This window comes from Lepus europaeus, chromosome 15 (assembly GCF_033115175.1).
Source record: "Lepus europaeus isolate LE1 chromosome 15, mLepTim1.pri, whole genome shotgun sequence".
NCBI lineage: Eukaryota > Metazoa > Chordata > Mammalia > Lagomorpha > Leporidae > Lepus > Lepus europaeus.
The window spans coordinates 20716940-20742600 of record NC_084841.1 but is presented as its reverse complement, the minus strand read 5'-3'; the positions used below and the strand labels follow the sequence as shown (position 1 = coordinate 20742600).

General features: G+C 37.8%; 1 pseudogene; it reads right to left on the bottom strand.

The window, feature by feature from the left end:
* Positions 1-3127: 3127 nt before the first annotated feature.
* LOC133774255 (chromobox protein homolog 3-like) overlaps positions 3128-25661 on the bottom strand; it is a 173568-nt pseudogene continuing 151034 nt past the window's right edge.

The window sequence follows — 25661 nt, the reverse complement described above, 5'->3', positions numbered from 1 at the left end:
AGGTTCTAGTCCCGGTCGGGGCACCGATCCTGTCCCGGTTGCCCCTCTTCCAGGCCAGCTCTCTGCTGTGGCCAGGGAGTGCAGTGGAGGATGGCCCAAGTGCTTGGGCCCTGCACCCCATGGGAGACCAGGAGAAGCACCTGGCTCCTGCCATCGGATCAGCGCGGTGCGCCGGCCGCAGCGCGCTACCGCGGCGGCCATTGGAGGGTGAACCAACGGCAAAAGGAAGACCTTTCTCTCTGTCTCTCTCTCTCTCTCTCACTGTCCACTCTGCCTGTCAAAAAAAAAAAAAAAAAAAAAAAAAAAAAAGAAGTGAAGAAGCCAGACTCAAACTGGCGCCTACATGGGACGCTGGCACTGCAGGCAGCGGCTTTACCTGCTACGCCACAGCTCTGGCCTCATGGCACTATTTTTTATAAAACTAATTTTAAACGTTGGGGGACAGTATAGATGAAAATTGAGTGATGGTTGAAGTACACAATTAAGCATCTATATGATATAATAAAAAACAGTCTTAAATCACACACAAGTGTAATTTAAAACGTTCATAGATAAAGCAAAATGAGTAGATGTGTATGCTGCTGCAACAAATTTATAATCCTTGCATAATTTTTGTAATACGCATGTTCCATGCATTTATTTTTTATTATGAAAGAATTTATTGACTGCTGTTTACCAGTATTCACAATTAAGTAAACAATAGTCAGATAACTTTTTTTTAAAGGTTTAAGTTTTATTTGTTTGAAAGGCAGGGTAGAAGCAGAGGCAGAGAGAAAGAGAGAAAGGCAGGTCTTCCACCTGCTGGTCACTCTCTAAATGGCTGCAACAGCTGGAGATGGGCCAGATAGAAGTCAGGAGGGAAGAGCTTCATCTGGGTCTTACAATGGATTAAGAGGCCTGAGAACTTGGGCCATCTTCCACTGATTTCCCAGACTCATCTGCAGGGAGATGGATTGGAAATTGAGCAGCTGGATCTTGAACTGATACGCATATGGAAAACTGATGCTGCAGGTGGCAGCTGAACCCACTACACCAAAGCTCCGGCTCTAGGTAACATCCTTATTACTACAAAGTTTGGGCCTACATGGAAGAATTGAGATGGGAAAAAGAAAACAAAAACATGCAGGTAAATAATTTAAATTATAGCACCTTGTTTACCCATTTATGACACCACGTTCTAAGTTTCAAAGGTTGCTAATCATCTGATCCAGTCTTTCTTTTTTTTTTTTCTTTTTTCTTTTCTTTCTTTTTTCTTTCTTTTTTTTTTTTTTTTTTTTTGACAGGCAGAGTGGACAGTGAGAGAGAGAGAGACAGAGAGAAAGGTCTTCCTTTCGCCATTGGTTCACCCTCCAGTGGCTGCTGCGGCCGGTGCACCACGCTGATCCGAAGCCAGGAGCCAGGTGCTTCTCCTGGTCTCCCACAGGGTGCAGGGCCCAAGCACTTGGGCCATCCTCCACTGCATGCCCTGGCCACAGCAGAGAGCTGGCCTGGAAGAGGGGCAACGGGGATAGAATCCGGCGCCCCGACCGGGACTAGAACCCGGTGTGCTGGCGCTGCAAGGCGGAGGATTAGTCTAGTGAGTCGCGGCACAGGCCCTGATCCAGTCTTAAATATTCACAGTCATGAGTTTCAATCAATATACCACAAGGATTTTTTTACTCCTTTGTAAAGAAATGCCTTGCTAGAAGAATATTTATATTCCCATTTATCTAAGTCTTACTTTGCTTATTAAAATATGACTGGATATTTAATTTCCACATGTGGGTTGGGGTATTGATAGTATCAATAAAAATTTTTCTTGCCTAAATTTCAAAAATAAATTATTGCATTTATATGACTATGAATTGAGATGCATATTCTGATGTGACTTATTTTAAACTGTCTAAACTGTCCAATTGTCTTAGGTTCATTGTTTCATTTGTATTTTTATGGCTTCAGGAAAATTCTCAGTTTTACTTGAAGGGACTTATTTCTTAGATTGCTCAGAAGGATGGGATCTCAGAAACATGGGTTTTTCCATGGTTTTTCTTTTGGTGAATGTTAAAAAAAGGAAATCATTTATATAAAGCATTTAATTATACACATAAAAAACAAATAAAAATCCTAGATGAAGACATAGGCATGTGACTTAAAAATCAAGTTCTGATTGAATAATAGCTACAGGAAATTTTCTTGATATTCAGAAAAAGTTGTTCTTTAATGCTGCAAATATCTTTTCTATTTCCTTAAGGATTTATTTATTTATTTGAAAGTCAGAGTTACACAGAGAGAGATGGAGAAGCAGAGAGAGAGAGAGAGGTCTTCCATCCGCTGGTTCACTCCCCAATTGGCTGCAACTGCTGAAGCTTCGCCGATACAACGCCAGGAGCCAGGAGCTTCTTCCAGATCTCCCATGTGAGTACAGGGACCCAAGGATTTGGGCCATCCTTTACTGCTTTCCCAGGCTGTATCAGAGAGCTGAATGGAAAGTGGAGCAGCCAGGACCTGAACCTGCACCCATATGCAGATGTCTTTCCTGAATAAGAAAGCACTACAGAAATTTTTTTTTATTTGTGTTTGAGAAATAACCAGTTCTATTGATACAAAAAAACCCACATATTTCTTCCAATAATATTTTCTTTTTTGAAAAGATTCATTTATTTATTTGAAAGGCAACATTACAAAACAAGAGAAGGAGAGACAGAGATCTTCCATCTGCTGGTTCACTTCTCAAATGGCCACAATGACCAGTGCTGGGCCAGGCCAAAATCAGGATCCAGGAGACTCCTCTGGTCTCCCATTTATGTGGGTTCAGGGGCCCAAGCTCTTGAGCCACCCTCCTCGACTTCCCCAAGTGCATTAGCGGGAAGCTGGATTGGAAGCAGAGCAGTGGAGACTCTAATTGATACCCATAAGGTGCTGCAAGCCTTGGTTTAACCTGCTGTATCACAGTGTCAGCCCCTCCATTAACACTTTCATAAACAAGGTATCAAATTCGATTTTAGTTAGAATGTAGTTATTTCTTCACTCTAGGAAATCAAAAACCAAGACCCACATCATAGAAGTTGCGTGTGTGTGTGTGTGTGTGTGTTGACTTATAAAGCAGTAAAAACAATTACTGAACTTCATCGGGACAACACTGGGTTAGTCAAGTTAGTCTGTTTTCATTAAAAGCAATTACAATTACAATCTGAGGACCTTCCATATTCCCTTTTTTGCAAGAACCAAGTAATCCTGTGTGAATCTTTCCAAGTCATGAGAATCATCTATTCTGTCCTGCTGTCTGTCGCACCAATTCTTCATCAAGGATCAAGACTTCTGGGAAATCCTCTTTGTGTACCAGCAGCATGTCTTTTCCTCCTCAATTTGTTATCATCAGATTCACTGTCAGATAAACTTTTTCTTTTTGCACTATCTTTTCCTTTATCAGCTTTTTTATAAATAAGGAATGTTTCAATTAACACTGGACAAACTACCCTTTCTTAAAGTTCCCAGTATTCCCAGCCTCTGTTATTTCCTTCCTCTTTGGGAAGTACTCTACCTCCCCATTCAGCACATGTCGGTTCAATAATTTTGTTGTCACGAATTCTCTGGGCTCTCTCTCTTCAACCTTTTTACTCTTTCCATTCTGTTTCTTTCCCAGTTTGTGCAATGTAGGTTTACTGGAGGACTTTTTTTCATTGCAAGAGCTATTATTTTATTATTTTTTATTGAAGAGCTATTATTCACCACCTTCAAATAGCTTCAGGTCGTGGGTCTGCAGCAACTGTGGCTCTGCGCACCTCAGGCTCCAAGCCTTCCAAGAAATTTTGAAGAGCCCTCATCAATATATATATGTATATATATATATATGTGTATATATATATGTATATATATGTATGTATCTAAACATATAGATGTGTACTTAATATATAGATATGTATGTCTATATATCATAGATAGGTAGATACATAGAGAGATGGGGAGTTATAATGTTAAAATGAAGGAAAAACACATTGATTAGAAGTTACCAAAATGAACAGAAGTCCCAAATATACCAAGATTCACACACCATATCTAACCAGGAATCAAAAATTCATAAACAGTTATAATATTTTCATAGAAGTAAAATAAGCTAACATAGGATAATCTAGTACAGGATAGATTGCAGGACCCATGATTCACACTTTTCTCTGGCATTTACGCTACTTTATTATTCGGATCAGTAAGTTGAGCACGCCCTGTAATGTGTTGCTCCTTGCAAGCACACACTTACAAAAATGCACAATAGAGACCTCATCCTCAAAATTCATTACTGAACTAAAACTTTGAGACAGCTACTCAACTTGTTTCAGTATCTCTTCACTCATTCTCTCTCTCTCTCTCTCTCTCTCTCTCTCTCTCTGTGTGCTAATGTTAATTAATCTGGAAGGGTTTGTATCAAATGCTTCATTTCATAAATATTTATTTATCTTAAATTGAGAGGCAGATAGATGGACACAGTGAGATCTCCTACCCATTGACTCACTCTCCCAGGCCTGTAACAGCCAGAACAAGGCCAGACTGAAATCAGGAGCCAGGAATTCTGTTTGGTTCTTCTTTGTAGGTGGCAGGGACCCAAGTGTTTGAGTTATCACCTGCTGCCTCCCAGAGCGCGCATTAACAGAAATCGGGTTCAGGAGCAGAGCAGAGGCACTCCGCTATGCAGCGTAGGTATCCTAAGTGGTGTCTTAACAGCTAGACCAAGTGCCCTCCTGGCCGCACTATTCTAGAATTCTTGGAGATGAGAATATGAGGAAGAGTTTATATGATACGAATCAAAGCTGCAATCAATTCATGTATGAACTTTGACACCCCTTGTTAATGGCCTATCATTCAGCTTAGAAGGAAAAAGTAATTGCTTGTGGACTATATAAATTTCTTGAAATATAAATATACTCAATTATACCTTCATATTTATATATGGGATAATCATTCATATTTCATATATGCCTTATTATCTAGCTATTCCTTGCTTCTGAGAATTAAATCGTTATCATTCCAATAAGTATAGTGATAAATTAATGAAAAATACACATGACCCTGGAAACAGTTAATATTAAGCATTGCATAATACTCCTAATAGCAATGAGTATACATTCTCATTGTTTGTAATTTAATTGATCTTAAAAATCAATCTGAAAACTTTTTCACTTTTTTATTATTATTCTCCTTTTTAAAATGTTATATTTTATTCTTACGTAAATACAACATATATGTTAATGACCTATTTTCTGAGAAACATTCTCGTACTACACTTGATCTTGCCAAAAAGCCGAGAAGCGATTGAGAAACATTCTCATGATCTATTTTTGACATTTGCACTGACCAATGCTAATTTCTAAGGAGTTCTATTTTTTCAAGAGCAGGTTTCGTGTAGAATTGAATGAACAATTATTGTTTTTTTAACCATGCAGTCCTAATTGTGATATATTAATGTGATCTATGATTATTATGTTAGGCAATTAAAAAGCACTTAGAGTTTCTAATAAGAAAGACAATGCTTGTTTTATATGCTCTTTTTACTAAAAAGGCTGGATTTTTTTAAATTTATTTTTTTTAAATTTTTTGTCAGGCAGAGTTAGACAGACAGTGAGAGAGAGACAGAGAGAAAGGTCTTCCTTCTGCTGGCTCACTCCCCTAATGGCCGCTATGGCCGGAGCTGCGCCAATCCAAAGCCAGGAGCCTGGTACTTCCTCCCAGTCTCCCATGCAGGTACAGGGACCCAAGCACTTGGGTCATCATCTGCTGCCCTCCCGGGCCACAGCAGAGAACTGGACTGGAAGAGGAGCAACCGGGACTAGTACCTGACGCCCCAACAGGGACTAAAACCCAGGGTGCCGGCATCACAGGCAGAAGATTAGCCAAGTGAGCCACGGTGGCAGCCCAAAAAGGCTGGATATTTAAGTTAAAATATTATCAATATATGGCAGAGATTTGGCAGCAGATAATAAGTGAATAAACACATTGTTAAGAGATGTATTTTAAAACTAGAAGGCTTTCCGTTTCCCACAACCTGAATAAATGTAGCATGCAGTCATATCTAAGCAGCCATCATTAGAGCATGGATCACATGGCTTGGAGAAATTCCCCTGACCCTCCCTACCCACTCCCTTCACATGCAGGTGCAACTGCAAAGCTCGATGAGCACAAGTCCCTGGACGAAAGCACTTCAATGAGTCTCTTCATAACTATTTTCAAAAATTTTCTGACATCTCTCTTCAACATCTCTGCAATTTTTTTTTCTGCTGTCACTTTTTTGATTGCATATTTTTAGTTATTTATTTATTTACTTTTTGGATGGGCAGAGTGGACAGTGAGAGAGAGAGACAGAGAGAGGTCTTCCTTCTCCGTTGGTTCACTGCGCAAAGACTGCTGCAGCCAGCGCACCTCACTGATAGGAAGCCAGGAGCCAGGTGCTTCTCCTGGTCTCCCATGCGGGTGAAGGCGCCCAAGCACTTGGGCCATCCTCCACTGCACTCCCGGGCCACAGCAGAGAGCTGGACTGGAAAAGGGGCAACCGGGACAGAATTCGGCGCCTTGACGGGGACTAGAACCTAGGGTGCTGGCTCCGCAGGCTGAGGATTATCCTATTGAGATGATCTTCAACTATCTATGCATGCTATATTCCAGGATTAGCAGAAGAATAAAGTCAAATGAGGAGCAAGCCATTTTTCTGCCCATGAAGCAATGTCAGGAAAGCATATTGTTAGCTAATCACTAGAGAATTTTGCTAAACATTAAAACAGTAATAGAATGTACAGCTCAAGGAATGGGATGCGTGCATTAATCATTTACTCTTAAAATACAGGGATCCAAGAAGACCATTCATGTACTTATTTTCCTTTACTTCTTTCTTGCCCACAATTTTCATTTCTTTTAACCATCACCCTCTCATAAGATTTTCTCACTGATAGTCTCTTCCACTAGATGTCAGCCAAGAAGAGAGAGTGTTAGTGAATTTACAGCCAATATCATAGTTACTTTTCAAAATGTCCAAATCGTTAACTAGTTGCCATCAGACTGACTACTGATCAGGCATAAAGAAGGCAAAATGGCATGAGCTAAATACTAATGACAGCAGCTGCAGGAAGAGTATTTGGTTATGGCAACATCAGTCTCTATTTTATCTTCCTAGGAAAATATTCCCAGACCATTTAGAAAGTTTAGTTTCATGTCTAATTCCTTAAACAACATAGATTTCTCCTTTGTAGTACTCAACACAATTCTAATTGAATATTCAATTTTGTTAAAGATAATTAATTATATGAATATCCACTATCTCTTCCTAAATATTCACCTTGTAAAGTAGGGACTAACGTCTGTTTCACTAATTCTTTTTTATTTACTCCACAGATCCTAGGATAATAAGTTGCGTGATAATAAATCCTTAAAAAATAATGTGTTGAAGCAGTGAGTAAGCAAGAAATAAATATGAATGAACATATGGTGAAATGTAGTTGTCCTTTTCAAATAGGAAAACATTTCCTGTCTAGATTCACTTCTTGGGTTCAATTAATGTATTTCTCTTAAGAACTAAAAAGATTAATAAGAATACTCTGTGAGATGAGCATGCTATGTGAGGCTTTGTGGTTTCTTTATTAGAGCAGCTACAATACTTTAAGATATTCTCAAAAACCATTATTGACAGCTTTGATAACTAATGAAAGGCACAATAAAAAGGCCAGAGTGTAAGAAAATGTACTCCATCTCAGAACATAAACATGTGAGCTTTGCATGTTATTAATACTTTCACCATACTATGGTTCATTATATTCTTTGCTAACTTCTCCACTGAGGACTTTAAAATGGTGCGGCTTAAGATGGCATTGCTGCTTCTCATCCAATTCACTTTACATGCCCTTGACTGAACTCCCCTTTTCCCTAGAAAAATCCATCTTCTTCATTCCTGATTGCCATGGAGATAGTCTTACTTATTCCTCAGAGGGCATCTACAAGGCGCCTCACTAAAGCACTCACCAACTCCCTAAGAATATAATTGCTCAGTCATCTGTGTCCTCATAGCACATTTTTCTAAGCTCTGCAATTACATTTAGCAAATTTTATTACAGCTTGCAATATATATGCATGCTTTCCAATAACAATTAAATGCCCTCACCAAATGAGCTTTGTTTGCATCTACAGTATTTTCAAAGTGCTGGATAAAAGTTAGACCTCTTGCAAATATGTTGAACAAATTAACGAAATAATAAAGTGGATATATTGTGAGAGGGTAAAAGTGGCTATTAAAATAGCATAGCCGATCAAAGATTTAGTTCTATCAAATGAAATTATTTACATGGAAGATGATAATCAGATTTTAAGAGTCACACCTATGTTTTACTTACATGAACTGAGATTTAACTATTTAGTTCTATGGCTATGGTTAATCTTATTTTACTTGTTCACTCACTTAGATTTTCTTTTTTTGTGACTTCTTGTTTCATTTTCCTTTTATAACTTCTCTTTTCCACATGATATATGTACACTCTATTACCTTGCTGTTTTGATCAGAATTTTCAGTGTTTAGACTATAACATACACAAATGCCATTCACCAATTAGTAATCAAACATCAGAGAATTTCACAAGCTTATCGCATTGCCTTTCACATAGAAAAAAAAAAAACTTACACTTCATTCAGATTGTTATGTTTTAAACAGCTTACATCTAGTTCACATAATCTATTATTCCCTACAAATAGCAAATTCTTATGGTACCAATTAAGAGTAGAATAAAGAATGGTGGAGGAATGTCTGTAATAAACCCAAATGCAATGATATTGTAAGCTTCTTTTCAGTATAGTGTTTTTTGTGCATATACATGTGACATGTTAAGCATTATTACTGTCCTCTTCTCTCTTTGCCTCTTTCTCTCTCAAGAGACAAAGACAGTGTGAAATCTTCTATCCACTGGCTCACTCCCAAAGTACCCATAGCAATCAGAGTCCAATCAGCATGAAGGTAGGAGTCAGGTGCATCATCTGGTTCTCCCAGGTGGGTGCCAGAGACCCAGTTACTTGTGTTATCATCTGCTATTTTCATAGGTGTAATGACAGTAAACTGGACGAGAAGCTGAGGGGTCAGGACTCGAACCAGCACTCAGATGTGTGATGTGGCCATCTCAAGAAGCAGCTCGATCAACTGCACCACAGTGAATTTTGGGACGATTTGATATTGAGCATTGTTTTGGAACTAGGTACATGTATTTTAGAAAAATGATTGCATCATGTAAACATCAGTTGGACAGCACTAAATATAATGTTAACAGATTGAATGATAATAAACTTACAATTTTTTTTTCATAAAAGTTGTCATAATATGAATTAAAAGGAAGTCATAGTCCAAAGCTGTGGCATAGCGGGTAAAGCCACCACCTAGCGTGCTGGCATCCTATATAGACTCCAGTTTGAGCCAGGCTGCTCCACTTCCAATCCACATGCCTCTAGTCAGCTTAGAGTGGATGGGCAGCTATTACAATGACATTGAAAGCACTAAGACTTTTTGGGCTAATGCTGTGGCTCAGTGGGTTAAAGTCCTGGGATGCAGTGCCGGCAACCCATACCGATACCTGTTCCAGTCCCGGTGCTCCACTTTCGATGCTGCTCCCTGCTAATGTGCCTGGTAAAACAGTGGAAGATGACCCAAGTCCTTGGGCCCCTGCACCCAAGTGGGAGACCCAAAAGAAACTCCAGGCTCCTGGTTTTGGGTCAACCCAGCTCCAGTAATTGCAACCATTTGAAGAGCAGATGGAAGACTTCTCTCTCTCTCTGCCTCTGGATCTGTCTCTGTGTCTGTCTCTCTGTAACTTCACCTTTCAAATAAATACATAAATCTTAAAGAAGTCTAAGGAAGTAGATTTCTAGAACATAGAAAAAGCTGTTACAAATCATTAGAAAAAGTCATTAAAATAGAAAAATGCACAAGATAATTTTCCTGACACTTCATGAAACAGGATATCCAAATAGCCAATAAACATTTCAAAATGTGTCGCTTTTATTAACAATTGCATTAATGCAAATTGAAACAAATTAATGTGAATTCATGATTAAATGATTGCAATGTTTTTGAAAAAATAGAAACCAATACACAGCCCTGGAATAAATAAATTTAAAGGCCTGAAAATAATGAATTTTATATGAGAAGCAACTGCAACTTTAAAATACTGCTTGTGAGATTACAAATCAGTAGAGCTTCTTGGAAAAACCATTTGACATTTCAGATTTAATTTAGTCATTGACATGTAAGCATGATCATATATACTGGACCATCACAAGAATGTTCAGAGCAGCATTATTTATAATGACAAGTGACTGAAAACCAACCAAATGCTCACTGAGAGTAGGATGAGAAATCATGATCAGAACACAGCAAAGAGGATAACATTGTGGAAAGTAACCCCAATGATAAATAATACACAACTTATAATTCTTTTAATATTGATTTAAAACCAATCTAAGCAAAGTCATGCAGTTAGAACTCTGGAAAGCTGTTCTCATTGTGTAGTATGGAGAGTTTAGTTACTGGGATATAAAACTTGACTGTATAGAGGTTCTCAACTGGGAAAATCACTCATTGGTTCATTTAAAAAACATGTAATTTTGAGTTATATTATTAGTTTCTGTGGAAACTAGACCCATAATGTTCTATGGGTCAGACTAAAGTAAGTCTGTAGTAGATCCAGAAACCCCAGCATGGTAATGGTTAGGCTTAGGTTGTTAGCGAGGAGATGTGACATGTGAAGGAAAGATAAATTGAGAATGACTATAAGGGTCTGGTCTTGGGCAACAAGAGCATTGATAACCAAATTGGGAAGTAACATATTCAAATGGATATGTATTGAATGTTTTATTCAGTGTTCTTTTTAATATTTATATTTATTAAGCTTAGTACAATTTATTAAGAAATGATATGCAGATACTTAAGCATAAGATTAAATTTGGGATATAATCACCCTATGAATCATCCTGAAAAGTGTAGAATTAGATGAGCTACTATGGACAGACTATACAGAGAAGTAACAAATTATATAGAAACAAACTAGCAAAGGAGCAAAAGGGTTAGAGAATGAAAAAAGAAAATAAGCAAACAGTTTGGGAATCATCACAACCAGTGAGGCAAATTGAATATTAAAAATATTAAAGCAAATTTCTTGGTATTTGGTAACAGTGAAGAGAGAGCAATATATTTGTGTTTAGAAAAATTTTGGGCACATGGCACAATAGCCCATGATGATGATGATATAACCAATCACTTCAGAGTAACTCTGATCAACTTCTATGTACATTATTCAGTGAATTAGTTACCATACCACCAAAAATAGTGGGTTCACAAGTTTGCAGCCAGACAGCAGCTGAATGTCAGCACAAGTGGTTTTTTCCATGTTCATTTTTCCTGAGAATAAATGCTAACGTGATTCATTAGACTTTTGATCTTTCTTAGTAAAGTGTATCTGTCCCTTAACACCCTGAATTTCATGTTAAGGGGCTGCAGTTACCAGGCTTACATGTGTAGCCTTTGGGTAATCAGAAGCCTTGACTGAGGTACTTAGAAAATGTACGTTATGTCTACCCAAATGGCTGTGAAGCATAATTTTTTTTCCAGTAATGGGAAAAAAAAAGTATTATTTTTTTCTCTGTGACATTTTTTAGCTTCCTCCTTCAGGTGTCTGACTCATATATGGTAGTAAACTAAAGAAACAAAGTATAATTTCTGCTAATTTCTTTAAACACTCTTTGTCCATTCAGTTGGTTGCCCCCAAGTAAATATCGTTTTCTTCCTAATTGCATTAGTAGGATTTGTCACCTACACCCTTTTTCATGAATCTAGGTTTACAGCAATGACACACTAGAAACTATTCATGCATGATGTTTTCCACCTGCTCAGTTTTCTGAAAACCTGTCTTGGCCATTATGAGTCACCGGCTTCAGGGACAGTTTCGTTGTTCCGTCGATGTTTGATAACAGTGAGGATACTAGATTGCCAACAGATGTTCCTCTGTGAAAGATCTTTCCTAAGACTCAGTTTCAGTAATATACAAAGAATACCATCGAAACACAGTCACAGGTAAAACATTCTTCATTCATAAAACTCAAATTTTGAGATGAAATCTCACCAACAAGTAGCTTTTCTTCTGCATTTCAGTCGAAATTGGTTGGAAATTTTGCAAAACATGTTGATACTGAGCAGCAGAAATAGACACATTGTGATACAAAAGGAAATCGTTTTGATCTTAGGATATTTCTAGTTTAATAGCCAAACATGGATATTTTGTTTGCTTGTCTATTTTGGTGGCTGCTCTTTGCTCCCTAGGCAATCATGACCTCGTGAGCCCATCAAGAACAGATTTAGTTATAATGAGCAATCTGGGGAGATCAAGTTTGTTTTGCTAATATTTTCTGAATTAGGATTATATATTGATTTCCAATAGTAAATATCTTTAAAGTATTAACCAGAAATTCTGAAACACAGCATTATTCCTCCTGAGTAGTTAAGACTTGGATTATTTGTCCTAAAATAACTACAGTAGAAGAATCAATGGGGCAACCTTGATGCCGACCACCATTTAGTCCTGAACAGTAATTCTATTTCTGAACTTATGATTTCTAATAAATAGGGAAGAAACTTTGTTATAAAAACATTAAATCACCTTTCTGTTTTTATGAATACAGTCATCTATTAAAAATCATTATCTTATTAAACACATAATACAGTTCACCTAATTCAGTTCAATAATGATTTCTCCTCTGAAAAGGAATGATTTTAAGATATAACATTTTCAGATATTATATCAAGGTGTTATACAATTGATTTTGATTATGTAATTATGTATGTGTGAGTTAAAATATATGTAATTGTATTAAGAAATTTTACAGACTACTCTAAGGTGTTTCACTAATTAGCAGTTTTAACTGGATAACTAATTTTTAGGCCTTCCTAATGTACCCAAAAATATTTTATCTTTATTAAATCTAGTTTTTAATCTGAAAAGTTGTCTTCTTTTAAACATAAAATAATTAGATATATACCTACCCCTTTATTTTAAGATTAGCGCATTGCTCTAGAAAGATCAGATCAGCAAATATAAGTATACATGTATAAGAATATAGACTATGGGCCCACATAGAACAGATAATCTAAATCAGATATATAATATATTCAACTAATCCAGTCGTGCTTGTCCTTTGATTGTGGTTTTAATTTGCATTTCCCTGATGAGTAATAATGTTCAAGATATTTTTCCTGTGCTTTCTGGATTTTTGTATATCTTCTTTTGTGAAATATCTATTAAAGCCATATATGTATTTTTAAAAAAAGAATATGACAATATACTCAACTAAAATAATCCTGTTGTTTTCAATGGCATGTGATACATTTACTGGAACAAACTGGAAAAAAAAAAACAACTAAATAATAAATTACCAAAATGATGAAAATTGTTCCAGTGCCCATAATGGAAATAACCTAGGAATAGATATCCAAAAAAATCAAAATTAAAAATAAAATATTGCTAAGTAACCTATGATAAATAACAAATCTATGATAAATAACAAATATTTTAGAAAGTAAGTGAAAGATAAAGAAGGAATATAGGAAACCTAAGTGATACATTTTCACTTTTTTTTGTATGTAATTAGTACATTCATGTGCATGTATTTGTAAAGAAACATGGTAGAAAATCAATGATGAATATTTCATCAGAAGAAAAAAGGAAAAATAAACAAGAAAAGGCAGAATGCTGGAAATCATAAAGTTAAGGACATAAATTAATAAAAAAGAATTTAGTGCAATTACTGTAGAAAAATTGAATCTAAGCAGTTCGTTCTTTTACAAAGTTTATATTTTGGTAAGTTTTCCATTCAATTGTTGAAGAAAAATGGAAACTGCAAAGTACTAATGTCAGCAATGAGTCAGGGAACATCCTGATGAAAATAAAAAGAAAATGAGATGTAATCTGAATAAATTTAATTGAATAAAGATGGATATTTTGAGAAAAGGGGGAATTATTTTTAAATAAATTCATAAAAAACTCACAAAGAGGTATTTGTAATCTGAATAACTCTAGACTTTATTAGGGTGGCAATCAATTGAAAAGAACAGGCAATAATTGATGACACAACATTTTAAATGTATAATTATGGGAAGAAAAATAATGATAAACAGGTTTTTTTTAATTTTCAATTGACGTTATACACATATGTTTAACTCTATATTAATTATTTTTTTTGACAGGCAGAATTAGATAGAAAGAGAGAGACAGAGACAGAGAGAAAGGTCTTCCTTTTTCCTTCGGTTCACCCCCCAAGTGGCCACTATGGCTGGTGTGTAACGGCCAGCGCACTGTGCTGATCCAAAGTCAGGAGCCAGGTGCTTTTTCCTGGTCTCCCATGCGGGCGCAGGGCCCAAGCACTTGGGCCATCCTCCACTGCACTCCTGGGCCACAGCAGAGAGCTGGACTGGAAGAGGAGCAACCGGGACAGAATCCGGCGCCCCAACCAGGACTAAAACCCTGTGTGCCGGCGCCACAGGCAGAGGATTAGCCTAGTGAGCTGCAGCGCTGGCCTTAACTTTATAAGTAAAGAGTTCAACAAATAGTTGAAGAAGAAAAAAACTGCTCTTTGACAGTCAAGACAAGAGCTGTTCAAGTCGTTGCTTCTCAAAGTATCAATTTCACTTCTACAGATTTGCTTTTAGGTGCTCTATTAGTTATCATAAATCAGGGAGAACATGTGGTATTTGTCCCTTTGGGACTGGCTTATTTTACTAAGTATGATGGTTTCCAGAGTCATCCATTTTGTTGCAAATGACCAGACTTCATCTTTTTTTTTTTTTTTTTTTTTTTTACTACTGTGTAGTATTCCATGGTGTAAATATCTCATAATTTCTTTATCCAGTCTTCCATTGATGGGCATTTAGGTTGATTCCATTTCTTAGCTGCTGTGAATTGAGCTGCAATAAATATGGGGTGCAGATAACTTTTTTATCTGCTGATTTCATTTCTCTTGGGTAAATTCCCAGGAGTGGGATGGCTGGGTCTTATGGTAGGTCTATATTCAGATTTCTGAGATATCTCCAAACTGTTTTCCGTAATGATTTTACCAGTTTACATTTCCACCAACAGTGGATTAGGGTACCTTTTTCCCCCACATTCTCACCAGCATTTGCTATTTGTTGATTTTGTGTGAAAGCCATTCTAACTGCGGTGAGTTGAAACCTCCTTATGGTTTTGATTTGCATTTCCCTGATGGCTAGTGATCCTGACTGAACGTTTTTTCATGTGTCTATTGGCCATTTTATTTCCTCTTTTGAAAAAATGTCTCTTTTAAGTCTTTAGTCCATTTCTTAACTCGGTTGTTTGATTTGTTGCGGTTGAACTTCTTGATCTTTTATATATTTTGGTTATTAATCCTTTTTCAGTTGCATAGTTTGCTAGTAATTTCTCCCACTCTGTAGGTAGCCTCTTCAATTTCCTGTGTGTTTAATTTGTAGTACAGAAGTTTCTCAATTTGATGTAATCCCATTTGTGAATTTTGGCTTTTTTGGTTTTGATTGCCTGTACTTCTGGGGTCTTTTTTAAGAATTCTTTGCCTATGCCAATGTCTTGCATGGTTTCCCCAATGTTCTCTAATGATTTGATTGTATCAGGTCATAGATTTAGATCTTTAATCCATTTTAAATGGATTTTTGTGGAAGGTGTAAGATAAGGGTCCTGCTTCATATTTCTGCATGTGGAAATCCAATTTTCCCAGCACCATTTGTTGAAGAGACTGTCTTTGCTCCAGAGGTTGCTTTTAGCTTCTTGGTCAAATATAAGTTGGTTGTAGATGCTTGCATTTATTTCTATCTTTTCTACTCTGTTCCATTCGTCTATCCATTTGTTTTTGTACCAGTGCCAGGCTGTTTTGATTATAACTGCAGTATGTCTTGAAACCTGGTTTTGTGATGCCTCTGGCTTTGTTTCTGTTGTATGAGATTGCTTTAGCATTTGAGGACTCCTGGATTTCTATATTATTTTCAGCATACTTGATTATAGGTCTGAGAAAATGTCTTTGGTAGTTTGATTGGGATTGCATTGAATCTGTAAACTGATCTTGGAAAAATGGACATTTTGATGATATCGATTCCTTCCATTCATGAACATGGAAGATTTTTCTTTGTATCTTCTTCTATTTCTTTTTTATTGTTTTGTAATTCTCATTGTAGAATCTTTGACATCCTTGGCTAAATTTATTCCACGGTATTTTTTTTTTTTGTAGCTATTGTGAATGGGATAGATGTTAAAAGTTCTTTCTCAGCTGTGGCTTTGCGTATACAAAGGCTATTGAATTTTGTTTATTGATTTTATATCCTGCTACTTTACCAAACTCTTCTATTAGTTGCAAGAGTCTCTTGATGGAGTCTTTTGGATCTCCTATGTATAAAATCATGTCATCTACAAATAGGGATAATTTGACTTCCTCCTTCCTGATTTGTATCACTTTAATTTATTTTTCTTACCTAATAGCTTGGCTAAAACATCCAGGACTATATAGAGTAGCAATGGTGAGAGTGGCCAACTTTATATAGTTCCAGATCTCAGTAGGAATGCTTACAACTATTCCGCATTCATTACGATGCTGGTCATGTGCTTGTCATAGATTGCCTTGAATGTGTTGAAGGTATTTTCCTCTATGCCCAATTTTCATAGAGTTCTCATCATGAAAGGGTGTTGTATTTTATCAAAGGCTTTCTCTGAATCTATTGAGATAATCATATGGTTTTTCTTCTGCAGTTTGTTAATGTCATGTATCACATTGATTGATTTGTGAATGTTGAACCATCCCTGCATACCAGGAATAAATTCCACTTGGTCTGGGTGTATGATCTTTCAGATGTGTTGTTGGATTAGATTTGCTAGAATTTTGTTGAGGGTTTTTTGAGACTATGTTCATCAGGGAAATTGGTCTGTAATTCTCTTTGTCTGTTGTGCCTTTTTCAGGTAAGGTGATTCTGGCTTCAGAGAATTTGGAAGGATTCTCTCCATTCAATTGTTTGGAATAATTTGAGAAATATTGGAGTTAGTTCTTCTTTAAATATCTGGTAGAATTCAGCAGTGAAGCCATGCGATCCTGGGCTTTTCTTTGTGGATAGGGTCTTTATTACTAATTCAATTTCCGTCTTGGTAATGGGTGTGTTTAGGTTGTCCTCATGGCTCAATTTAGCTAGGTTGTATATGTTCAGGAATCTATCCATTTCTTCTAGGTTTCTCAATTTGTTGACTTACAGCTCTTTGTAATAATTTCTGATGATTCTTTTTATTTCTGTGATATCTGTTGTTATATTTCCTTTTCATCTCTAATTTTATTAATTGGGGGTCTTCTCTCTCCTTTGGTTAGGTGGCCCAATGTGTATCAATTTTGCTTATTTTTTTCAAAAAAACACAGCTCTTTGTTTTGCTAATCATTTGTGTTGTTTTTTGGCTTCAGTTTTATTTATTTATTTATTTATTCTCTAATTTTAATTATTTCTCTTCTACTAGTTATGGGTTTGGTTTGCTGTTGTTTTTCAAGATCTTTGAGATGCATTGATAGCTCATTTATTTGATACCTTTCCAATTTCTTGATATAGGCACCAATTGCTATGAACTTTCCTCTTAATACTGCTTTTGCTGTATCTCATAAATTTTGATCTGTTATATTGTCATCTTCATTTGTTTCCAGAAATTTGTGATTTCTTTTTTGATTTCTTCTATGACCCATTGTTTATTCAGTATCATGTTGTGCAGTCTTCATGTGTTTTCATATGCTCTAGAGTTTCCTGAGTTGTGATTTCCAGCTTCATTGCATTGTGGTCTGAGAAGATGCATGGCATGATTTTGATTTTTTTTTAAATTTGCTGAGATTTGCTTTATACCTAGCATGTAAGTCAATGCTAGAGAAACTTCTATGCATTGGTTTCATGCAATTATTTTATGACAAGTTCTGTAGGTATATGATAGGTCTGTTTGGTCTATAGTGTCAATTAACTTTGCTGTTTCTTTGATTATTTTCAGTCTGGTTGATCTGTACATTGCTGAAAATGGAGTATTGAAGTCCCCCAATATTATTGTATTGGAGAATAAGTCTCATGTTAAATATCTTAACCTTTCTTTTAAATAGTCAGGTGCCCTGTAATTAGGTGCATATATGTTTATAATAGTTCCATCCTCCTGTTGAATCATAGCGTAGTGCCCTTCTTGGTCTCTTTGAACAGTTTTTTGTTAAAGTCTATTTTGTCTGATATTAACATGGCTATACTTTTTGGTATCTGTTAGCATAGAATATCTTTTTCCATCTTTTCACTTTCAGTCTGCATGTATCTTTGCTGATGAGATGTGTTTATTGTAGGCAGAATATAGATGGGTTTCATTTTTTTATAGATTTACTTCTTTATGTAAAGGAGTTACAGAGAGAGAGAGAGAGGCAAAGAGATTGAGAGAAAGAGAAGTCTTCTATCCGCTGGTTCACTCCCCAGTTGGCCACAACAGATGGAGCTGTGTCGATCTGAAGCCAGCAGCCAGGAGATTCCTCCAGGTCTTTTATGCGGGTGCATTGGCCCAAGGACTAGGGTCATCATCTACTACTTTCCTAGGCCTTAGCAGAGAGCTGGATGGGAAGTGGAGCAGCAGGACATATCCAAGCTGCTCAATCCCCAATTTTTTTTTTAATTTCTTATAGGGCTAGTGCTGTATTCATGAAAGACTTATATCAGTGTAAAACTGAGTTTCATGGTTTTATTCATTTATTTATTTTAATTTTGAAAGGCAGAGAGAAACAGGAAGAAAGAGAGAAAGAGAAAGAGAGAGAGAAAGAGAGAGAGAAAGAGAGAGAGAAAGAGAGAAAGAGAGAAAGAGAGAAAGAGAGAAAGAGAGAAAGAAAGAAAGAAAGAAAGAAAGAAAGAAAGAAAGAAAGAAAGGAAGGAAAGAAAGAATCTCCAATCTGCTCTATCACTTTCCAGATGCCTGCAACAGTTGCAGCTGGGCCAGGATGAAATCAAGAGCCGAGAACTCAAACTTGGTCTCCCACATGAATGTCAGGGACCCAAACCTTGTGCCATCATCTGATGTCTCCCATGCTGTGCATTAGCAGGGAAGCTGGGATTGGAAGTGTAGTTGGTATTCAAATTAAGGGACTTCAAAATGAGATAAGGCATCCCAAATGACATTCTAACAGCTGCGCTAAACATCCTTTCTGAGTTTTGTGTTTTATAAGGAAAATGAAATCCTAAATAGTTCAAATATATTTTTATGAATTCAGTCATATCAACACTGACAAATATAGCTTTGTCTTCATACAAAAATGGCTATTTTACTGACAGTGTCAATTTTGATACAATCAATAGATTGACTTTATTATATCTTAATATTTTATTTCAAAATTTTAAATTCAGCTACATAGAGTTGCCTAAGACAACATTACACATTCAAAATTACCATAGCTTTATTTACTTTTCAGTGGATATCATATTTTTTCTTTATCTACACAAAAGTCAAACTTTCCATACCAAATTCAAGAAAAAGTAAAATTGACACCATGTAGTAAATATTGTTTCACATCTGCATTATTATTATATGTGAGAATTTTACACACTGTGTGTGCATAAAACTGAAACACATAACAAAACTTATCCAAAACCTCTGTATCAAAATATACAAAGAACTGGCAGGCGCCGCAGCTCAATAGGCTAATCCTCTGCCTGCGGCGCCAGCACACCGGGTTCTAGTCCCAGTTGGGGCGCCGGATTCTGTCCCCGTTGCCCCTCTTCCAGGCCAGCTCTCTGCTGTGGCTGGGGAGTGCAGTGGAGCATGGCCCAAGTGTTTGGGCCCTGCACCGCATGGGAGACCAGGATAAGCACCTGGCTCCTGCCTTCAGATCAGAGCGGTACGCTGGCCGCAGTGCGCCAGCCGTGGCGGCCATTGGAGGGTGAACCAACGGCAAAGGAAGACCTTTTTCTCTGTCTCTCTCTCTCTCTCTCTCACTGTCCACTCTGCCTGCCAAAAAATAAATAAATAAATAAATAAATAAATAAATAAATAAATAAAAATATATACAAAGAACAGTTTAGTGGCAAATTTACTTTTTCAAAATAATGTAATCACATGAGTGCTAATACCTTTCTGATAGGAGGCATTTTAATTTTAAAATAGTATGTTGGGGCCAGTGCTGTGGCGCAGTGAGTAAGGCCGCCACCTGCAGTGCCAGCATCCTATATGTGCGCCGGTTCGAGTCCTGGCTGCCCCACTTCTGATCCAGCTCTCTGCTAAGGCCTGGGAAAGCAAGAGAACATGAAACCAGGTCTTAGGCCCCTGCACCCGAGTGGGAGGCCTGGAAAAAGCTCCTGGCTCCTCACTTCAGATCGGCACAGCTCTGGCCATTGTGGCCAACTGGAGAGTGAAGCAGTGGATGGAAAACATCTCTCTCTCTCTCTCTCTCTTTCTCTCTCTCTTTCTCCTTCTCTCTCTGTGTATCTCTGACTTTTAAATAAATTAAAAAAATAAAGTAACATGTAGAAAACAATAACCCTCTTTTAAAAGTTATATTTATTTATTTGAAAGTTACAGTGATGCGAGTTTGGGGGGGTGAGAGAGAGTGATCTCTTATCTCTAGTGGATACAAAAATAACTTTGTGGCCCTCAAATATTAAAGCTGTACCAAAGAGAAAAGCAATGGTAATTAGCAGATATTTTAATGTTACTCTGTACATACATTGTTTTTAAGACCAGAAGAGAACAACTTCTAGTATAACAGTTTTGTCCATTAATTCATATAATTTTTTTACTATTTATTTTACTATTTAATTCATATATTTTTACTCACAACACTGAATCTTGGTTTTAAAGTCAATTTTAGTATGTATTTCTGAGGTTTCTCCATTACTTTAGTGTTTTTTTTGTTTGTTTTGTTTTGCTTTTTTTTAATTTTTTTATTTTTTTGATAGGCAGAGTGGATAGTGAGAGAGAGAGAGACAGAGAGAAAGGTCTTCCTTTGCCATTGGTTTACCCTCCAATGGCCGCTGTGGCCAGCGCGCTGTGGCTGGCGCACCAAGTTGATCCAAAGCCAGGAGCCAGATGCTTCTCCTGGTCTCCCATGCTGTGCGAGGCCCAAGGACCTCGGCCATGCTCCACTGCACTCCCGGGCCACAGAGAGCTGGCCTGGAAGAGGGGCAACGGGGACAGAATCCGGCGGCCCGACCGGGACTAGAACCCAGTGTGCCGGCGCCGCAGACTAAGGATTAACCCGTTGAGCCGCGGCGCTGGCCTCTCCATTACTTTAGTTTAACAAATTCCATATTGTATCTGTAGTTTTTTCAGTACTGTGACAAACAAAAATCCAGAAATAAAATTCAGTACATTGAACTGTTTAAAACAATACATTGAAATATATATGTATTTGCTGGCGCTGTGGCTCACTTGGCAAATCCTCCACCTGTGGCACTGGTACCCTGGTTCTCGTCCCAGTTGGAGTGCCAGATTCTGTCCCGGTTGCTCCTCTTCCAGTCCAGCTCTCTGCTGTGGCCCGGGAGTGCAGTGGAGGATGGCCTAGGTCCTTGGGCCCTATACCCGCATGGGAGACCACCTGGCTCCTGGCCCTTGATCAGCGCAGTGCTGGCTGTAGCAGCCATTTGAGGGGTGAACCAACGGAAGGAAGACCTTTCTCTCTGTCTCTCTGTCTAACTCTGCCTGTCAAAAATAACTAACTAAATAAATAAAAGAAATATATATATATAATATATATATTATATATATATTTGTGGAGTACATCCATATATCTGTGTGTAGGTGCATGTGCGTGCATTTGTAGGACTAATAAATTAAATAGAATGAGATGTGCTTTTGTCATCAAAATGGAGTTGCAGGTTTTTGTTCATTTTCTCATCCTCCAATTATTCTAGTTGATTTCTTACGAAATCATCTCCTTCCAAGCCTGGGAAGCTATTTGCTTCTTGTGCTTTATCAGAACGTATTCTCCCCTGCTCAGAGCTCTTAGCAAACATCCTAGGATGAGAAGGGAGTTGTTTGAATCTGTGTGGCACTAGGGAGTTAGCCAGAACAGGTGTTCCTCCTTCTATCCTACATATTTCCTTTAATAAGAGAAGATATATGCCACTATGCAAACTAATAGCATTTGTTTCCCTTTGATCAAACATAATTTCTGATAGATAGTAGGTATTGATCAAATATTTGTTTGTCAATGAAAGGCCCAGTAGATAAACAATTAAGCGAGTGTGTCTTTTCACTGAAATTGGATTAGGCTTTGACATCTATTCTGTGTTTGTGGCTTTTGTTTTGCTACTGCTGTTTTGAAATATTTTTATGCATCCACTGCACCTATCTTAATGTTTAAATGTTTATTTACTTTTTTCAGATATTAATTACGAAGGTGCACGTTATGGCTTACAATAATTGCAATAATTATTATCAAAATAATTGTAGTAGTTCTTTGTACTTCTTTTTTTTAAAAGATGTATTTATTTATTTGAAAGAGTTACACAGAGAGAGGAGAGGCAGAGAGAGGTCTTTCATCCACTTGGCCACAGCAGCCGGAGCTTTGCCGATCTGAAGCCAGGAGCCAGGAGCTTCCGCTGGGTCTCCCACACGGGTGCAGGGACCCAATGACTTGGGCCATCCTCCACTGCTATCCCAGGCCACAGAAGAGAACTGCATCAGAAGTGGAGCAGCCAGGACTAGAACTGGCACCCATATGGGATGCTGGCGCTTCAGGCCAGGGTGTTAATCCGCTGTGCCACAGCGCCAGCCCCTCTTTGTACTTCTGTCTCTGTATCTCTTTTTGTCCCTTACTTTCCAGATTGCAACAAACATTAAGACAGTTCTCTTAGATGACTAATAACCTTATTGTTCAAAATAAGAAATACTGAATTTTATAATGAGTTGAGGATGGGTAGCAAGTGAGACATTAAACTAAAATAAAGATACCTGAGTCAGTTGTACAAGGTTTTATCTCAATTAACTTATACTGCTTCTTATAGTGATTGATTATAGAGAAATAAATGTAGAAATTAATATTTTAATTGACGCATTTTTGGCTAGCACTAACAAGGTTAATTATCATATTGAATTTATAGACCAGTGTCCTGCATTATTTTGAAAATAACTCAGTGATACTTAAATGTAAAAGCTTAGTTACATTTCTTTATTATTGCTACGATGCTGATATTATGACTATTCCACCTTTGAAAATTAAGTAAGTCTTCCTTCCTTGATTTTATTTTCTAAATTTTTTATGAAGTGAAAAACAATTAGATAAAAGATATCTTAGGTAACAGAAATTTGGACCAGTAATTGTATGGTTTAATTTTGGTGCTGTTAGTGCTTTTCATTATAAATTTATTGATTTTTAAAGTTTCTCACTTGGTATTTGATGTGGTAAATTAATCACAAACCCACAAACATGAAGAATTATTCAGGACATTCTGAGAAGCGGTATGTCTTTGAATTTCCACGACTGACTCCTACTTATTTTTCATATAGGAATATAGTTGCTGATACATTTTTAAAGAATCATTAAAATCTATTGGAAATGTAAATGCTTTGAACTGAAAGAGACACTGACCTCAATAACACTGTCAGTTTTCAGCACGTAAAAAACATGACCTGCTGATACAACGAGGGCATTCCACTCTTAGAGAATTATTTCCAGAGATCATTGGCAGGATACAACAGGAGTCCACAAGTAAGTATTTGCTTCAGAGATGTTTGTTTATAAATTTATAAGCACCTTATTTAATAGCATATTCCTCATTTTATTACCCATTCTTAGAATATATTACATGTCTCTGCTCCCAGCCTGTGTGTACTGATGGTCCTCTTCCTCACTTAATGCTGTATAATTGTTCAGAATTTCTCTACAGATAAACCCCTCTACCTACAAAAGATGAGTGACTTTTCTCCCAGTCTTGGCTGGAATCAGCTTTAAGCCACATCCATCAAACTGTCCCCATAAGGGTCCAGAGACCCCCCCCCCCATTTCCTCTCCTCTATGAAATCCTCTCATTACCTGGTTAATGCCACTCTTAGGATCATTGGTTACTATTCTCACCCTGTCTTTTATACTACAGTGTCTAAGTGTTTACAGCAGGTTATAATGGAACAAACAAAGGCCTTCAACAACCAGGCAGTCAACCAAATGCTGCTACAAGGATATACTCGGCTCCCCACCCAGGAGACAGCAGCCTGAGACATCGCCCCATGCCAGTGAAGAGTACCTCGTTGCCCCATGTCAGCAGGAAGAAGCTCTAAAGACAGATCATCATCCCTCTACCCCTTCCTGGACTTTTGGGACTAATGTAATCCCATACAACTCCTGCTTTATAAAAAATAAAAGGGGGGAAATGTTAGGAAAATGGGGCAGTTTTAGCCAGGTGGCCTCATGGCCCAGCTGTCAGGCTCCACCCCCATCCTAAGGTGATTCGCTGTTCCTGCTTCCCTGCCGCCCTCAGGCAAAGTTTTAAAAGGGCCTGTTCCTGAACACGTACTCTCTCAGCTCTTCCCTCCTGCTCTCTTGGTTCTTCTCTCTTGGCCCTTCTCTCCTGCACTCTCTTGGCCTCTCTTGGCTCCTCTCGTCTCTCTTCTCTCTCCTCTCTGCTCTCTCCCCCCTCTTAGCTCCTCTTCTCTCTGTCTCTCTCTCTTATACTCTCTTTCTCTCTCTTTCCCTTCGCTGCCCCTTCACTCCGGTCTCTTGGGTATTCCCCAATAAACCCTTTCCCTTAAAAAGAAAAAAAAAAAAAAAAAAAAGAGGGAGGTGCCTTTCTCTGAAGGGAAGAGAGAACTTCCACTTTGACTATGACCTTGTCTAAATATGATCAGAGTCAAGACCTAAGTCTTTTAAAAGTAGGACATGAGGCCGGGTGCTGTAGCATAATGGGTAGAGCCACCACCTGCAGTGCTGGCATCCTATATGGGCTGTATTTCCAGTCCCAGTGGCTCCACTTCCAATTCAGCTCCCTGCTATGGCCTGGGAAGACAATAGAAGATGGTCCAAGTCCTTTGGACTGCTGCATCAGAGAGCCCAGAAGAACCTCCTGACTCCTGGCTTCTAATTGATCCAGCTCTGGTCATTGCAGCCATTTGAAGAGTGAACCAGCAGATGGAAGACCTTTCTCTCTGTCTCTGCCTCTCTCTGTAACTCTGCATTTCAAATAAATATATAAATCATTTTTTTAAAAAGTAGGATAATCTGAATAAATAACATCCAGTGTCAATGTTCAAAAGAAGTTGAAGTTCAAACCATGACTATAATTCTCTTTCATTTAAAAAATTATTTATTTATTTATTTATTTATTTATTTATTTATTTGAAAGGCAGAGTTACAGAGAGGCAGAGGCAGAGACAGAGAGACAGAGGTCTTTCATTCACTGGTTCACTCCCTAGATGGCTGCAACTGCTGGAGCTGCCCCCATCCGAAGCCAGGAGACAGGAGCTTCTTCCAGTCTCCCATGTGAAGTTACAGGGGCCAATGGACTTGGGCCATCTTCCACTGCTTTCGCAGGCCATAGCAAAGAGCCAGATCAGAAGTGAAGCAGCCAGGACTTGAACCAGCGCCCATATGGAATGTCAGCACTCCAGATGGTGGTCCTACCGGCTATGCTGGCCCCCATGACTATAATTCTTTATATGCATTGTAATTATTTT